Source organism: Lithobates pipiens, unplaced genomic scaffold (genome assembly GCF_037356315.1).
Source record: "Lithobates pipiens isolate NorthernLeopardFrog02 unplaced genomic scaffold, aLitPip1_a1.2 Scaffold_8, whole genome shotgun sequence".
Taxonomy (NCBI): domain Eukaryota; kingdom Metazoa; phylum Chordata; class Amphibia; order Anura; family Ranidae; genus Lithobates; species Lithobates pipiens.
The window spans coordinates 367,189,937-367,204,620 of NW_027507903.1; the positions used below are offsets into that span (position 1 = coordinate 367,189,937).

General features: G+C 47.8%; 3 non-coding genes and 18 pseudogenes across 3 annotated transcripts; all 21 read right to left on the reverse strand.

Moving 5' to 3' along the window:
* Positions 1-110: 110 nt before the first annotated feature.
* On the reverse strand, positions 111-229 carry LOC143965349 (5S ribosomal RNA; annotated as a pseudogene).
* A 538-nt stretch (positions 230-767) lies between these two features.
* LOC143964553 (5S ribosomal RNA) lies at positions 768-886 on the reverse strand. The gene has a single exon (XR_013271163.1). It is a non-coding gene; the product is annotated as a 5S ribosomal RNA (ribosomal RNA).
* Positions 887-993: 107 nt separating this feature from the next.
* LOC143965466 (5S ribosomal RNA) lies at positions 994-1,112 on the reverse strand (annotated as a pseudogene).
* A 106-nt stretch (positions 1,113-1,218) lies between these two features.
* On the reverse strand, positions 1,219-1,337 carry LOC143965355 (5S ribosomal RNA; annotated as a pseudogene).
* A 108-nt stretch (positions 1,338-1,445) lies between these two features.
* LOC143964715 (5S ribosomal RNA) lies at positions 1,446-1,564 on the reverse strand (annotated as a pseudogene).
* A 6,679-nt stretch (positions 1,565-8,243) lies between these two features.
* On the reverse strand, positions 8,244-8,362 carry LOC143965462 (5S ribosomal RNA; annotated as a pseudogene).
* A 533-nt stretch (positions 8,363-8,895) lies between these two features.
* On the reverse strand, positions 8,896-9,014 carry LOC143965411 (5S ribosomal RNA; annotated as a pseudogene).
* Positions 9,015-9,123: 109 nt separating this feature from the next.
* On the reverse strand, positions 9,124-9,232 carry LOC143965467 (5S ribosomal RNA; annotated as a pseudogene).
* A 334-nt stretch (positions 9,233-9,566) lies between these two features.
* Positions 9,567-9,685, reverse strand: LOC143965405 (5S ribosomal RNA; annotated as a pseudogene).
* Positions 9,686-9,790: 105 nt separating this feature from the next.
* LOC143964740 (5S ribosomal RNA) lies at positions 9,791-9,909 on the reverse strand (annotated as a pseudogene).
* A 104-nt stretch (positions 9,910-10,013) lies between these two features.
* On the reverse strand, positions 10,014-10,122 carry LOC143965507 (5S ribosomal RNA; annotated as a pseudogene).
* A 105-nt stretch (positions 10,123-10,227) lies between these two features.
* On the reverse strand, positions 10,228-10,346 carry LOC143965412 (5S ribosomal RNA; annotated as a pseudogene).
* Positions 10,347-10,454: 108 nt separating this feature from the next.
* Positions 10,455-10,563, reverse strand: LOC143965524 (5S ribosomal RNA; annotated as a pseudogene).
* A 562-nt stretch (positions 10,564-11,125) lies between these two features.
* On the reverse strand, positions 11,126-11,244 carry LOC143965258 (5S ribosomal RNA). Its single transcript, XR_013271605.1, has one exon. It is a non-coding gene; the product is annotated as a 5S ribosomal RNA (ribosomal RNA).
* Positions 11,245-11,348: 104 nt separating this feature from the next.
* Positions 11,349-11,457, reverse strand: LOC143965534 (5S ribosomal RNA; annotated as a pseudogene).
* A 105-nt stretch (positions 11,458-11,562) lies between these two features.
* On the reverse strand, positions 11,563-11,681 carry LOC143965438 (5S ribosomal RNA; annotated as a pseudogene).
* A 108-nt stretch (positions 11,682-11,789) lies between these two features.
* LOC143965530 (5S ribosomal RNA) lies at positions 11,790-11,898 on the reverse strand (annotated as a pseudogene).
* Positions 11,899-12,460: 562 nt separating this feature from the next.
* Positions 12,461-12,579, reverse strand: LOC143965431 (5S ribosomal RNA; annotated as a pseudogene).
* Positions 12,580-12,690: 111 nt separating this feature from the next.
* Positions 12,691-12,809, reverse strand: LOC143965374 (5S ribosomal RNA). Its single transcript, XR_013271610.1, has one exon. It is a non-coding gene; the product is annotated as a 5S ribosomal RNA (ribosomal RNA).
* Positions 12,810-13,848: 1,039 nt separating this feature from the next.
* Positions 13,849-13,966, reverse strand: LOC143965484 (5S ribosomal RNA; annotated as a pseudogene).
* A 325-nt stretch (positions 13,967-14,291) lies between these two features.
* Positions 14,292-14,411, reverse strand: LOC143965299 (5S ribosomal RNA; annotated as a pseudogene).
* Between the last annotated feature and the right edge of the window lie 273 nt (positions 14,412-14,684).

Sequence of the window (14,684 nt, forward strand, 5' to 3'; positions counted from 1 at the left end):
GCGATCTTGCTAGCCACTCTCAATCCTCTTGACAAATACCAAGATGGTCACCTCTGCAAACAAGCAGAAAAATTAAACAGGTCGTTGACGACAACAACATATTTTAAAAAAGCCTCTGGCACTTGGTATTCCCAGGCGTTCTCCCATCCAGGTACTAACCAGGCCCGACCCTGCTTAGCATCCAAGATCAGACGAGATCGTGCGCATACAGGATGATGTGGCCATAGGCGATCTTGCTAGCCACTCTCAATCCTCTTGACAAATGCCAAGATGGTCACCTCTGCAAACCAGCAGAAAAATTAAACAGGTCGTTGACGACAACAACATATTTTAAAAAAGCCTTCAGCGCCTGGTAATCCCAGGCGTTCTCCCATCCAGGTACTAACCAGGCCCGACCCTGCTTAGCATCCAAGATCGTGCGCATACAGGGTGATGTGGCCAAAGGCGATTTTGCTAGCCACTCTCAATCCTCTTGACAAATGCCAAGATGGTCACCTCTGCAAACAAGCAGAAAAATTAAACAGGTCGTTGACGACAACAACATATTTAAAAAAAGCCTTCAGCACCTGGTATTCCCAGGCGGTCTCCCATCCAGGTACTAACCATGCCCGACCCTGCTTAGCATCCGAGATCAGACGCATTCAGCGTGATGTGGCCATATGCAATCTTGCTAGCCACTCTCAACCCTCTTGACAAATGCCAAGATGGTCACCTCGACAAACAAGCAGAAAATTAAACAGGTCGTCGAATACAACATGTTTAAAAAAAGCCTACGGCACCTGGTATTCCCAGGCGGTCTCCCATCCAGGTACTAACCAGGCCCGACCCTGCTTAGCATCTGAGATCAGACGAGATCGGGCGCATTCAGGGTGATGTGGCCATAGGCAATCTTGCTAGCCACTCTCAACCCTCTTGACAAACGCCAAGATGGTCACCTCGGCAAAGAAGCAGAAAAATTGAACAGGTCGTCGACGACAACAACATATTTAAAAAAGCCTATGGCACCTGGTATTCCCAGGTGGTCTCCCATCCAGGTACTAACCAGGCCCAACTCTGCTTAGCATCCGAAATCCAAGGAGATCGGGAGCATTCAGGGTGATGTGGTCATAGGCGATCTTGCTAGCCACTCTCAACCCTCTTGACAAACGCGAAAATAGGCACCTCAGCAAACAAGCACAGAAAATTAAACAGGTCGTCGACTACAACATGTTTAAAAAAAGCCTACGGCACCTGGTATTCCCAGGCGGTCTCCCATCCAGGTACTAACCAGGCCCGACCCTGCTTAGCATCTGAGATCAGACGAAATCTGGCACATTCAGGGTGATGTGGCCATAGGTGATCTTGCTAACCACTATCAACCCTCTTGACAAACGCCAAGATGGTCACCTCGGCAAACAAGCAGAAAAATTAAACAGGTCGTCGACGACAACAACATATTTTAAAAAAGCCTACAGCACCTGGTATTCCCAGGCGGTCTCCCATCCAGCTACTAACCAGGCCCGACCTTGCTTAGCATTTGAGATCAGACGAGATCGGGCGCATTCAGGATGATGTGGCCATAGACGATCTTGTGAGCCACTCTCAACCCTCTTGATGGTCACCTCGGCAAACAAGCAGAAGAATTAAACAGGTCGTCGACAACAACAACATATTTTAAAAAAAAGCCCACGGAGTGCGCATGCGCGGCGCCCTGTGAAGGACGCCTAACACAAGGCTCCGCACCGTTCCATCCTTCCTGAGCCCCCGGAAGCGGCACATCGGCTGCTACGATTGTGACACCGGGTCAGGAGCATACAGCGGACCCCGGGGCACGATCCTATGTTAGGAGGGTCTGCCCGGAGAGGCTTGGTACCCCAGTTTTCAGCTCTCCCGGGAGCAGCCGAAAATCCCAAGATGGCGTCGGAGCGGCCGCCTCATGAGGCATACAGCAGCTCTCCATGGCGGGACAGACTGCAGGAGGAGGTATGTGGAGGGGCTCCCTCCCCTCCAGCCAGTGGAGGTCCTTTATCCCCAGCCACCACAGTTTCCCTCCTAGAACAGACTCTAGAGGAGATCTAGGGACATTCCCATTCAGGGGCTCTCTCTCCCAGACATACTGTCTCACCTCAGGCAGCAGCCCATCATTTTTCCCAGTCACTGCACAACTCTCAGCCGCAGGACATTTCTATCCTTTTCACTAAGTTTGCTGAAATGCTGGATAAAGGATTAGCCCAAACTGCTTCTAGAATCACATCAGATATTAAGACAGACCTCCAACTCTTAGGATCTCGCATCGAAAGCATTGAAAATAAAGTCGATGCCACAATCGTTCGAGTGAATCAGAACTCCGATCACTTTCAGGAATTACACGATCAGCTAGAAGAGGCAATGGCTAAAATCAACGATTTGGAGAATAGGTCCAGAAGGCTCAATTTCAGGATCAGAGGTCTGCCTGAGACAGTGACAGACATTCCTGAAGCGGTACAATCCCTCCTCAAATCGCTTATCCCAGATATCAGGGCTCACAGGCTGGAGCTGGATCGGGCACATAGGGCCCCGGGCCCCCCTCGTCAGGATGGCCTTCCACGTGATATAGTGGTCAAGCCGCACTACTATAATGTTAAGGAGGAGGTCATGAGAAGAGCCCGAACATCCCCACAGATTCAACTGCTGGGCCACCAGATACAAATCTACTCGGATATCTCGCCCTTCACTATTCAAAAGAGAAGGTCCATTAAGCCGCTCTTGACAGTTCTGTCACAAAAGAACATCAAGTACTGGTGGCTGTTCCCATTTGGTTTGAAATTTGACTTTAACGGTAAACCGTTTTGATTCTTGTCCTTCCAAGAAGGAGAATTCTTACTACGGAAACTAGGACTTCTCCCTAAAGATCCCTCATCTCCCATGCAGACCTCCACGTCTCGAATGTCCAAACGCCCTCCACCTTCAAGCCTGCTTACCTCCCTCTGGAACACTCCCAGGAACAAGAGAGCTAAAGATGGACTTCTTCCATGACTTGGCGGGGAGTATCCCGCCCTCGCAACTGTTTTGGACAAATTTTTGGGGATCAAAATCCCCTCGTGATTTCTGACACTACTACTACATTGTTCTATTTCGTCCACTCCTTAGGTTAAAATGGGACTGTGTCACAGGCTTTGCCTATGACATTGTCCCTATCCAGGCCTCCGAAACTGCATTATATTGGTTCAGGACTGCCCTTTGTCTGTGGGTCTCCCCGCCTCCTGCGGGCCTCCTTTTTTTTTTTTTTTTATCACCTGTGAGGCGTGGATCTTTGGATGTTAATGACAATACTGTTATCCTTACATGCCTTCTGACCACAGGCCCATTTTCTAGCAGGTTTAGGGCCCTTTTTATGTTTTTGTTTTTGTTTTGGTCACTTGTTTTTATTATCTGATTGTGTTGGTTGTTTCTACATGTTTATCTGTTGGGGGCTTGGGGGCGGAGCGGTCCTCTAACGCACTCTCCTACGCTTGGACAGACTGACTGTGTGGTCTCTCCTGTCCTGGTATGGATAGTTCCTCCTTTGTGGGGAACACAAACTTGTTCTCCTCAGGTGGGGGATTCTCCTATTCACCTCCACCTCAGGAATCCCCTCTCTTCCACTCTCCCTCTCTCTATCCTGTCTTTCGGCTTTTCTTACTCTCTTTTTCCTTTTTTGCAGCAGTTGAAGTGGTCTCTCTCGCCCGTAGTGGTCAACAGGATCTTGGGTTGCTTCTACCTCGACTCCATGGCTCAAGGTTGATTTCGCGCAGGACGGTATGTAGATCAAGATTGCCTGCTCACGCCCACACTCTGCTCCATGGCTAACCTGCACGCTCAGGAACCCTCCCTGCGTTTAGCAATGCATAATGTCCAGGGCCTCAACTCCCCGATTAAACGGAAAAAAATCTTCCAACACTACCATTCACAAAAAATAGACATCTTGTTTCTACAGGAAACACACTTTCCAAAATCGTATCAACCCTCCTTCATCCACGCCAAATTCCCCAGATTTTATTTAGCTAACTCCAATAATAAATCGAAAGGTGTTCTTCTCGCACAGGACTCAGTTCTCCTTGATCTCTGAAGTTTGGGACCCGGAGGGTAGATTCCTGTTGGTAAAAATTATCATAGCTGAACAACTCTATACACTTATATCATACTATGCTCCCAACAAGGGGCAAGCACAGTTTTTTCAATACCTCTTCCAAAAGTTACATCCCCTTACAGAAGGTATAGTTATTTATGGAGGTGACTCTAATATAGCTTTTGATGCTAGCACTGACAAAACTCGACCTCCGGGCACAAATATGATTCACCCGTCCAGACAGAGTATTCCAACACAGTTTGGTGGACGTATGGAGGGAACTGAACCCCAGGGCTCTGGATTACACTCACTTCTCTAGCCCGCACCAGACCTTTGCAAGGATTGATCACTTCTTTATCCCTCAACAACATGTTCCGTTGGCTCAGTGCTCAGTCATTAGGGACTCTGTCTGGTCGGACCATTCTCTAGTCCTATTGTCTTTAAGCGGCGGCCCAATACCACTCTCTGGGTTTCACTGAAGACTCAAAGCCTCCATCCTCAGCGACCCCGTTCAAGCTAGCATAATAGAAAAGAATATTCAGGAATACTTTCTAATAAATGATACGGACGAGATCTCCCCTTCCACGCTGAGGGCTGCCCATAAGGCTACGATTAGAGGTCACCTCATCCAAATCAAAGCTCGTAGGGCAGACATCGCGAGGTTGGAGAGGGATTTTTCCGCCTTAAGCAAACTACATAAATCTAAACCCTCTTCAAGCTCGGCGGCGAGACTAGATGCTGCTTGCACAGAATTAAACTTGGCCCTAACGGCTCGGGTGGAGAAGGAACTCTGATGGGAGGGTGGACGTTTCTATCACCAATCTGACAAACTCGGAACGTTGTTGGCAAGACGGTTAACTCCTAGAACCAGGCCCCACACTCTTCCCAAAATAAAACTGAGGCCTTCCATGAGTTTTACCTCTCCCTCTATAGCAAAGAAGGCTTGGAACCCTCATCGACAGCTATTCATTCCTTTTTACAGTCGGTACAGCTACCCAGATTGAAGGAACAGCACAGGGAGGAGGTCGAGGCCCCGATATCAGCGGAGGAAGTAGAACAGGTCATTAAGCAACTTAAAACGAATTCCGCCCTGGGCCCGGATGGCTTCTCGATTCCATATTACAAACACTTTTCCCAGATACTTGCCCCATTTCTAGCTCGCTTCTTTAATTATCTCAGGTCGGGAAAGCCCCTTGATACATCCCTAAACTCTGCATTTGTGACCGTAATTCCTAAGCCAGGAAAGGACGCCAGCTACACCTCCAACTATAGACCCATATCCTTGATCAATACCGATCTTAAGATCTTGACTAAAATTATGGCCAATAGAATTTCTCACTTCATTAGTTTGTACATTCATAGGGACCAGGTCGGTTTCATCCCCGGGCGACAGGGGCCTGATCAGATCAGGAGGGCCGTGTATATAATCTCACTCTTGGGGTCGGGATGGGATGGCAGCCACCGGCAACAAGGACTCCTGCTATCCCTTGATCTCAGGAAGGCCTTTGACTCGGTCTCCTGGTCCTTTTTGGTTCCCACCCTGGAGAGATGGGGATTTAGCCTATCCTTCATGAATATAATTTAGGCCTTGTATTCAACCCCAGCTGCCCAGATCAAGATGCAAGGATATTACTCAAACCCCTTCCCAATTTGTCGAGGCACGAGACAGGGATGCCCCCTGTCACCACTGATCTTTGCCATGGTCATCGAGTCACTGGCCATCGCAATCAGAGCCCACCCCGATATCAAAGGGATTCAATGCGGACCAGCCACCCATAAGTGCGCCCTATTCGCGGATGATGTGTTGCTTTTCATATCACCGAGCACCTCGCTCCCGAATTTATGCCGGCTGCTGGATGACTTTGGCAAGGTATCAGGCCTCAGGGCCAACTTTTCTAAGTCCCTAGCACTTAATATTAACTTACCTCCTCCGGTGATCGCCTAACTTAAGGACAGCTTTAGGTTTCACTGGACAGAAGCTCTGTTGTCGTATTTAGGGATCAACCTGACAGCCTCTATCGACAAACTCTACTCTGCCAACTTCCTGGCCACATTTAGGAAACTGGAGGGTGATCTAGCCTCTTGGGATAAGTTGAATATCTCCTGGTTGGGTAGGGTGAACTCGATCAAAATGACCTTACTCCCTCGCCTCTTGTACCTATTTAGATCCTTAACCATTCACGTCCCTAAAGAGCGACTACACTCCTTGCAGTCTAAAATTCTAAGATTTATCTGGGGGTCCAAGGGACACAGAATTTCCAAGGTTACCTTATTTCGCAAAAAAGACCAAGGGGGCCTGGGTCTGCCAAATGTGTTATGGTATTACCAGGCAGCTCACCTTTCCCAGTTATCTACGATCTATTCTAAATTCGCTCACCCCGATTGGGTACACATGGAGAGGCAGTCCATCCCGGGTTACACCCTTGACTACATCTTATGGTGCCCAGCCAGGGACAGGCCAGCTATATTAGCACCCACACACTATCACACTCACTAGCTCTTTGGGATTCTCTTAAACATAACCCACACTTGACGTCTCGTTGGAAGCCTCTCTCCCATATTTTCCGAGAACCCCCTCTTCCCCCCCGGACAGGACATTAAGGCCGTTAGTTGGTGGCTGGATAAGGGGATATACAGGATTGGTCATTACTCCCTCAGGACCCTTCACTCTGACCCACTGCATTAATAAGCTTGAGATGCCAGGAGGTGAAACATTCAGATTTCAGCAAATCTCCCACTTCCTCAGATCCTTAGGGCTTTCCACTTCTCAACCCCCTTCTATAACTGAATACGAGCTTTGGTGTGGCCAAGCCATGGAGCAGAGGAGGGGGATTTCGGTGATTTACCGAGCGCTCGTTCAGGCTGACTCTAAAACACTCTTCATGCGTGAATGGGAAAAAGATCTCCAAAAACGATGGACGGTGGCTGAATGGCATAAGGCTTCAAGGTCTGCCTCCAAAGGCCTTCTAAACTTGGCTTTGGTCGAAGCCAATTTAAAAATAATAATGAGATGGTATATGGTGCCTCTACGACTGTCCAAGATCTACCTGAACGCGTCCCCCTTATGTTTCCGCAATTGCGGTCATGTCGGCTCTATGCTACACATTTGGTGGGAATGCCCGAAAATTAGGACTCTGTGGAACAAAGTCTTCCACATTATTTGCAAGATCGCACCCATACCCATCCCTAAATCACCCCAGTATGCATTGCTTAATTTCCCCCAACAAGGCATTCTAAAAACGAATGCAAGATCTCATTCGTTTCATTCTACTCGTAACCACACTGACCATTGCGAGGGCTTGGAAGCAACCCACAGTATCCTTGCGGCAGGTCAAGCAGAAGATATCCTGGATTATGGCCCAAGAAAAAACAGTCAGTATCCTCTTGGACACAGTAGACAGACATGATGCAGTGTGGCTCCCTGGTCTAGATACCTTATGGGGTCTACACAAGCTGCCGCGCCACCAGTCTGATAGCGGATGAGAGAGAACCACTTCATCAGCAGCTTTGCTGCGGCTCCCTTCTTTTGCTTCTTCTTTCTATATCTTTTCTTCTCCCTATTTTCTGTTGTTTCCCTATTCTAGGTCTCTTTTACTCAACATTGCTTACCTCGGGTTCACTATGTTACCACACTGGTTTTTGAGAGGTCTAGTTTATCAAAAATATTTCACTTACAATAAGTTCTTGACTCTCCCTCTCCTCCACATGGGTTACCACATAGTAACATTAGCCACTTCTGCAGCTCTGAACACTAACACCTTCTCCAGATGATGATGATTTATGGTGCTCTATGAGGGTTTCTGAAGTGGGGGGGTGGGGTTTTTGGGTTCCCGGCACAATTAGCTCCCATTAGGGGTGTCGGGACTTGAGAACTTGCCCCCTAGCTGGATTCAGATCGGTTTGGGGCGGATTAGTTCAGATGCTTAGTGCTCCTAGTCGCAGTTTTACTGTTTGTTAGATGCCTAGACCCAGCAGCCCACAATTGAGAGAGGGGGGATATCATTACCTGTTATTTTTTTCTCTTGGTGCTCTGTTTTCCCTGACTACTACTTTTGGTCTCTGGGACAGCAAATGTTTGTGGATAACATTGTACCACTGTCTGTTAATCTTGGCAATGTTCTTGGTATTCTATTTGCTTTTATGTATACTCAATTAAAAATGTTTGAAAGTAAAAAAAAGCCTATGGCACCTGGTATTCCCAGGTTGTCTCCCACCCAGGTACTAACCAGGCCTGACCCTGCTTTGCATCCGAGATCAGGCGAGATTAGGTGCATTCAGGGTGATGTGGACGTAGGCGATCTTGCTAGCCACTCTCAACCCTCTTGACAAACGCCAAGTTGGTTATCTTGGCAAATGAGCAGAAAAATTAAACAGGTCGTCGACAACAACATATATAAAAAAGGCCTACAGCCCCTGATATTCCTAGGCGGTCTCCCATCCAGGTACTAACCAGGCCTGACCATGCTTAGCATCCGAGATCAGGCGCATTCAGGGTGATGTGGCTGTAGATGATCTTGCTAGACACTCTCAACCCTCTTGACAAACGCCAAGATGGTCACCTCGGCAAAGAAGCAGAAAAATTAAACAGGTCGTCGACGACAACAACATATTTTAAAAAAGCCTACGGCACCAGGCGGTCTCCCATTCAGATACTAACCAAGCCCGACCCTGCTTAGCATCCGAGATCAGACGAGATCGAGCACATTCAGGGTGATGTGGCCGTAGGCAATCATGCAAGCCACTCTCAACCCTCTTGACAAACGCCAAGATGGTCACTTTGGCAAACAAGCAGAAATATTAAACAGGTCGTCGACGACAACATACAAAAAAACGTTCGGCACCTGGTATTCCCAGGTGGTCTTCCATCCAGGAACTAACCAGGCCCGACCCTGCTTAGCATCCGAAATCAAAGGAGATCGGGCGCATTCAGGGTGATGTGGTCATAGGCGATCTTGCTAGCCACTCTCAACCCTCTTGACAAACGCGAAAATAGGCACCTCAGCAAACAAGCACAAAAAATTAAGCAGGTCGTCAACGACAACAACATATTTTAAAAAAGCCTACGGCACATGATATTCCCAGGTGGTCTCCCATCCAGGTACTAACCAGGCCCGACCCTGCTTAGCATTCGAGATCAGAGGCATTCAGGGTGATGTGGCCGTAGGCAATCTTGCTCGCCACCCTCAACCCTCTTGACAAACACCAAGATGGTCACCTCTGCAAACAAGCAGAAAAATTAAACAGGTCGTTGATGACAACAACATATTTAAAAAAAGGCTACGACACCTGGTATTCCCAGACGGTCTCCCATCCAGGTACTAACCAGGAACGACCCTGCTTAGCATCTGAAATCAGACTAGATCAGAGCATTTAGGGTGAATTATCCGTAGGCAATCTTGCTTGCCACTCTCAACCCTCTTGACAAACGCCAAGATGGTGACCTCAGCAAACCAGCAGAAAAATAAAACAGGTCGTCGTCGACAACAACATATTTAAAAAAAGCCTACGGCACCTGGTATTCCCAGGCGGTCTCACATCCAGCTACTAACCAGGCCCGACCCTGCTTAGCATCCGAGATCAGAAGAGATCGGGCGCATTCAGGGTGATGTGGCTGTAGGCGATCTTGCTAGCCACTCTCAACCCTCTTGACAAACGCCAAGATGGTCACCTCGGCAAACAAGCAGAAAAATTAAACAGGTCGTTGACGACAACATATTTTAAAAAAGCCCATAGCACCTGGTATTCCCAGGGGGTCGCCCATGCAGGTACTAACCAGGAACGACCCTGCTTAGCATCCAAGATCAGACAAGATCGGGTGCATTCAGGGTGATGTGGCCGTAGGCGATCTTGCTAGCCACTCTCAACCCTCTTGACAAACGCCAAGATGGTCACCTCGAAAAACAAGCAGTAAAATTAACAGGTCGTCAACGACAACATATTTAAAAGAAGCCTACGGCACTAGGCGGTCTCCCATCCAGATACTAACCAAGCCCGACCCTGCTTAGCATCCGAGATCAGACGAGATCGGGCGCATTCAGGGTGATGTGGCCGTAGGCAATCTTGCAAGCCACTCTCAACCCTCTTGACAAACGCCAAGATGGTCACCTCTGCAAACAAGCAGAAATATTAAACAGGTCGTCGACGACAACAATATACAAAAAAACGTTCGGCACCTGGTATTCCCAGGTGGTCTTCCATCCAGGAACTAACCAGGCCCGACCCTGCTTAGCATCCGAAATCAAAGGAGATCGGGCGCATTCAGGGTGATGTGGTCATAGGCGATCTTGCTAGCCACTCTCAACCCTCTTGACAAACACCAAGATGGTCACCTCTGCAAACAAGCAGAAAAATTAAACAGGTCGTTGACGACAACAACATATTTTAAATAAGCCTACTGCACCTGGTATTCCCTGGCGGTCTCCCATCCAGGTACTAACCAGGCCCGACCCTGCTTAGCATCCGAGATCAGACGCATTCAGTGTGATGTGGCCATAGGCGATCTTGCTAGCCAGTCTCAACCCTTTTGACAAACACCAAGTTGGTCACCTCGGCAAACAAGCAGAAAAATAAAACAGGTCGTCGACCACAACAACATTTATAAAAAAAGCATACGGCACCTGGTATTCCCAAGCCGTCTTCCATCCAGGTACTAACCAGGCAAGACCCCGCTTAGCATTTGACATGAGACGAGATCAGGCGCATTCAGGGTGATGTGGCCGTAGGAGATCTTGCTAGCCACTCTCAACCCTCTGGACACACGCCATGATGGTCACCTCGGCAAACAACAGAAAATAAAACAGGTCGTCGACCACAACAACATTTTTAAAAAAAGCATAGGGCACCTGGTATTCCCAAGCCGTCTTCCATCCAGGTACTAACCAGGCAAGACCCCGCTTAGCATATGACATGAGACGAGATCAGGCGCATTTAGGGTGATGTGGCCGTAGGCGACCTTGCTAGCCAGTCTCAACCCTCTTGACAAATGCCAAGATGGTCACCTCGGCAAACAAGCAGAAAAATAAAACAGGTCGTCGACCACAACAACATATTAAAAAAAAAAGCCTACAGCTCCTGGTATCCCCAGGCGGTCTCCCAGCCAGGTACTAACCAGGCCCGACCCTGCTTAGCATCCAAGATCAGATGAGATCGGGTGCATTCAGGGAGATGTGGCCGTAGGCAATCTTGCTAGCCACTCTCAACCCTCTTGACAAACGCCAAGATGGTCACCTCGAAAAACAAGCAGTAAAATATACAGGTCGTCGACGACAACATATTTAAAAGAAGCCTACGGCACTAGACGGTCTCCCATCCAGATACTAACCAAGCCCGACCCTGCTTAGCATCCGAGATCAGACGAGATCGGGCGCATTCAGGGTGATGTGGCCGTAGGCAATCTTGCAAGCCACTCTCAACCCTCTTGACAAACGCCAAGATGGTCACCTCTGCAAACAAGCAGAAATATTAAACAGGTTGTCGACGACAACAATATACAAAAAAACGTTCGGCACCTGGTATTCCCAGGTGGTCTTCCATCCAGGAACTAACCAGGCCCGACCCTGCTTAGCATCCGAAATCAAAGGAGATCGGGCGCATTCAGGGTGATGTGATCATAGGCGATCTTGCTAGCCACTCTCAACCCTCTTGACAAACACCAAGATGGTCACCTCTGCAAACAAGCAGAAAAATTAAACAGGTCGTTGACGACAACAACATATTTTAAATAAGCCTATTGCACCTGGTATTCCCTGGCGGTCTCCCATCCAGGTACTAACCAGGCCCGACCCTGCTTAGCATCCGAGATCAGACGCATTCAGTGTGATGTGGCCATAGGCGATCTTGCTAGCCAGTCTGAACCCTTTTGACAAACACCAAGATGGTCACCTCGGCAAACAAGCAGAAAAATAAAACAGGTCGTCGACCACAACAACATTTTTAAAAAAAGCATACAGCACCTGGTATTCCCAAGCCGTCTTCCATCCAGGTACTAACCAGGCAAGACCCCGCTTAGCATCTGACATGAGACGAGATCAGGCGCATTCAGGGTGATGTGGTCGTAGGAGATCTTGCTAGCCACTCCCAACCCTCTGGACACACGCCATGATGGTCACCTCGGCAAACAACAGAAAAATAAAACAGGTCGTCGACCACAACAACATTTTTTAAAAAAGCATACGGCACCTGGTATTCCCAAGCCGTCTTCCATCCAGGTACTAACCAGGCAAGACCCCGCTTAGCATATGACATGAGACGAGATCAGGCGCATTTAGGGTGATGTGGCCGTAGGCGACCTTGCTAGCCAGTCTCAACCCTCTTGACAAACGCCAAGATGGTCACCTCGGCAAACAAGCAGAAAAATAAAACAGGTTGTCGACCACAACAACATATTTTAAAAAAAGCCTACGGCAACTGGTACACCCAGGAGGCCACCCATGCAGGTACTAACCCGGCCCGACCCTGCTAAGCATCCGAGATCAGACGAGATTGGGCGCATTCAGGGTGATGTGGGCGTAGGCGATCTACCTAGCCACCCTCAACCCTCTTGACAAACGCCAAGATGGTCACCTCGGCAAACAAGCAGAAAAATAAAACAGGTCGTCAACCACAACAACATATTTAAAAAAAAAAGCCTACAGCACCTGGTATCCCCAGGCGGTCTCCCAGCCAGGTACTAACCAGGCCCGACCCTGCTTAGCATCCGAGATCAGATGAGATCGGGTGCATTCAGGGAGATGTGGCCGTAGGCAATCTTACTAGCCAAACAAAAAATCATAAGCCGCGCTAAACAAATACAAAAGCAAATGCAACCGATTACTTGTGCAATAGTATAAGAATAAATATTATATGGGGTATAGCAACCCCATATATATATATATATATATATATACGTGATACAAAACGCATAAGTGTTGAAATTTCTAACCAAAAATCCCACCACTACAATTTAACACATGTAATAAAAGTTCATGACATACACCTGCAATATAAAATTAATATATAAAATATAAACACCCAGTGTATGGACACAAGAGTAGGTTAACGTAAGACTGAATGAAAGTCCTCTGAATATAAACCACAATGTTCCTGGGGATCCAAATATGGGTGAAAATGTGTTCAATCCACCACCAACACACGATAAGATTTACTGCTTACCAGATACAAATGACCCCCCACTACAGAGGGTCACACGGAGCTTTATGAAAATGGACGCCACTTCCAACCACGAGGGAAAGGGGTTCCTCGATGTCTTCCTGGCTTCGCTGTTTCAGGAAATCTTGGGAAGGAAACTCACTCCCGGACACTCAACTCAAAAGTCCAAAAAGACTCAGAACCAGAGGCATCAAAACCATAGAGGAGAAATAAAGCTCAAATAGTGTAAAACCCTTTTTATTTTAAGGATAAAAGTATAAAAATGCACTTACAAATGTGTAAAAGAAAAAGCGCCTTAAGTCCGTGGCGCCGGCCGGACGCACACGGACAGATCCGTTCTCCTGGAACCCGTCACAAACTTTGTATTTGTTTAGCGCGGCTTATGATTTTTTGTTTACCTATTTGTATGTATGTGACATAGTGAAGCCGCAGCTGAATATTTTTATATATAAGAAATTCACGTATATTTATATATTTCACATATTCACATATTTATTTTCACCTTAGCGCAGTTTTTCTTCTTTTTATCTTACTAGCCACTCTCAACCCTATTGACAAACGCCAAGATGGTCACCTCGGCAAACAAGCAGAAAAATAAAATAGGTCGTTGACCACAAGAACAGATCTAAAAAAAAAGCCTACGCACCTCGTATTCCCAGGCGGTCTCCCATCCAGATGCTAACCAGGCCAGACCCTGTTTAGCATCCGAGATCAGACGAGATCAGGAGCATTCAGGGTGATGTGGCCGTAGGCGATCTTGCTAGCCACTTTCAACTCTCTTGACAAATGCCAAGATGGTCACCTCGGCAAAAAAGCAGAAAAATTAAACAGGTCGTCAACGACAACAACATATTTATGAAAAGCCTACAGCGTCTGGTATTCCCTGGTGGTCTTCCATCTAGGTACTAACCAGGCCCGACCCTGCTTAGCATCCGAGATCAGACGCAGTCAGGGTGATATGGCCATAGCTGATCTTGCTAGCCTCTCTCAACACTCTTGACAAATGCCAAGATGGTCACCTCAGCAAACAAGCAGAAAAATCAAACAGGTCGTCGACGACATCAACATATTTATGAAAAGCCTACAGCGCCTGGTATTCCCTGGTGGTCTCCCATCGAGGTACCTAACCCGGCCTGACCCTGCTTAGCAACCGTGATCAGACGAGATCGGGCGCATTCAGGCTGATATGGCCATAGGCCATATCAGGTCGTCGACGAAAACAACATATTTTAAAAAAGCCTATCAACCCTCTGGCATTTCCAGGCGGTCTCACATCCAGGTACTAACCAGGCCCAACCCTGCTTAGCATCCGAGATCAAATGAGATCGAGCGCATTCAGGTTGATGTGGCCATAGGCGATCTTGGTAGCCACTCTCAACCCTCTTGACAAACGCCAAGATGGTCACCTCGGCAAACAAGCAGAAAAATGAAACAGGTCGTCGACAACAACAACATATTTAAAAAAAGCCTA